The sequence below is a fragment of the Dromiciops gliroides genome, chromosome 1 (genome assembly GCF_019393635.1).
Source record: "Dromiciops gliroides isolate mDroGli1 chromosome 1, mDroGli1.pri, whole genome shotgun sequence".
NCBI classification, from domain to species: Eukaryota; Metazoa; Chordata; class Mammalia; order Microbiotheria; family Microbiotheriidae; genus Dromiciops; species Dromiciops gliroides.
Window position 1 is genome coordinate 59,487,037 of NC_057861.1, and position 2,282 is coordinate 59,489,318.

Here is a 2,282-nt window from a genome sequence, read left to right on the forward strand (position 1 = left end):
CTGCCCCTACATTGTTGTTCAGTCATTTCAGTTTTGTCTGATTCTTCATGACCCTGTGGACCATAGCATGCCATTGCTGTCCATGGGATTTTCTTGACAAAGATACTAGAGGGGTTTGCCATTTCCTTCCCTAATGGATTAAGGCAGACAGAAGTTAAATGACTTTCCCAGTGTCACACAGTTAGTAAGTATATGAGGCCAGATTTGAACTCAGGTCTTCCTGACTCTGTGCCCAGCACTCTCTTGTTCACTGAGCCATCTGTCTGCCTCTAGGTGAAATGCTGCTGTGTGATAGCATAGCAATCACCTGTGTATCCCATGTGTCACTTGTGTAAACAGCCCAAACTCCTGGAATGCTGGGCAGAAATTCATTCCTCTCTCTGGGTCTCAGTCTCTTAGGGTCTCTCTCCTTTTTCTGAGTTTCCTCATCTGTGGGAGTTGGAGAGGGGTGGTGGTTGGTGGTGGAGAGGAAGATGCTACTAGAGGATATTTAGTGTTCAATCCAGCCCTAATGTTCTCTAACCATTTTTTCTGTAACATTTTAGGTGATTTGATTTTGGGTTACTGGTTCTGCTTTGAACCCATGACAAGGTGCTTATTATTTCACCCAGGTTACCTAAATTCATGATTTATTAGAGTTGGGACCCATTCCCTTTACATCTTCTATTCTTCTTGCTGTTCTACTGTGTCATTAATTTTTTTGGGTGGGCAATGAGGGTTAAGTGACTTGCCCAGGGTCACACAGCTAGTAAGTGTCAAGTGTCTGAGGTTGAATTTGAACTCAGGTCCTCCTGAATCCAGGGCCAGTGCTTTACCCACTGCGCCACCTAGCTTCCCCGATTTTTTTAACACCCACATTTTGATACTGTGGTAAGAATGATGGATTTTTGAATCAGAAGACCTGGGTTCAGTTACTTACCAACCATGGGACCTCAAACAAGTCACTACCCTTTGGGATCTCAGTAGCCTCATCTGAAAAATGAGAAAATTGGACTAGATGGTTTCTTAGATACCTTCCAGCTCTAAATCCCAAATGGGAATATGGCCTTGGGTTCTTTGGTGCACCCCAAGCTTTCTGTTTGCTTTGAATCAATGCCACCAGCCACATAGCCTGCCTTTCCCTGCCTTCTCTGCTTGTTTATCTTCTTGAGTTGTCTGAAAACTTCCGAATCTTTCCTAATGCTCCTAGTCTGAGTCCTTCTGCTTGGCACCTCTGCCAGTCTCCCCACAATTCCCTGCTCTACTCTTTTGGCTTAAAATCCATCCTATTCCATCCTTTCCTGGATGATACACTGTCTAGGCAATGTCTAGGCTAGTTTTGCACACTATTTCAGATTTCTGTTTGTTGGAGGTCCTTTGGGACAGGCCCAGATTTCCAACTTCGATGAAAATATCTTCTTGGAAAACTGCTTTTCTCTTTTTTAACCATAGTGTTTAAAAAACCCAACCAAAAAAACCAGGGGGTCTATAATTCTTACCCTTCTGCAGCAGCAGTGAATGATCCCAAGGTTAGACTAGATCAGGGCTTTTTTTTTCCCATATAAATATTTTATTATTTTCCACTTACATTTAGAGATAGTTTTCAACATATGTTTTTTTTTTTTTTGTTTTGTTTTTTAGTGAGGCAATTGGGGTTAAGTGACTTGCCCAGGGTCACACAGCCAGTAAGTGTTAAGTGTCTGAGGCTGGACCTGAACTCAGGTCCTCCTGGCTCCAGAGTCGGTGCTCTATCCACTGCGCCACCTAGTTGCCCCTCAACATATGTTTTTATAAGATTTCTAATTTCACATTTTTCTAAAAATATGGAACGTTTCACAAATTTGCATGTCATCCTTGCGCAGGGGCCATGCTAATCTTCTCTGTATTGTTCTAATTTTAGTATATGTGCTGCTGAAGCAAGCACTAGACCAGGGCTTCTTTTTTTTTTTTTTTTTTGGTGAGGCAATTGGGGTTAAGTGACTTGTCCAGGGTCACACAGCTAGTAAGTATTAAGTGTCTGAGGCTGGATTTGAACTCAGGTCCTCCTGACTCCAGGGCCGGTGCTCTATCCACTGTGCCATCTAGCTGTCCCTAGACCAGGGCTTCTTAACCTTTTTCCACTCCTGATCCCTTTTCACCTAAGAAATTTTTATTTGACCCTAGGCATATAGATATATAAAATAGGTATACATAGCCTTTTACTGTTGACAATTTTTCGCCACCCCTCCCCCACATTCAGTTATGAGATCCTACATGGGATTTATAACCATAGTTTAAGAAGCTTTGTACTAGAACATAAGGAA

At 42.4% G+C, this 2,282-nt stretch overlaps 1 non-coding gene across 1 annotated transcript; it reads right to left on the reverse strand.

Moving 5' to 3' along the window:
- Positions 1-1,796: 1,796 nt before the first annotated feature.
- Positions 1,797-1,903, reverse strand: LOC122737453. The gene has a single exon (XR_006354287.1). It is a non-coding gene; the product is annotated as a U6 spliceosomal RNA (small nuclear RNA).
- Between the last annotated feature and the right edge of the window lie 379 nt (positions 1,904-2,282).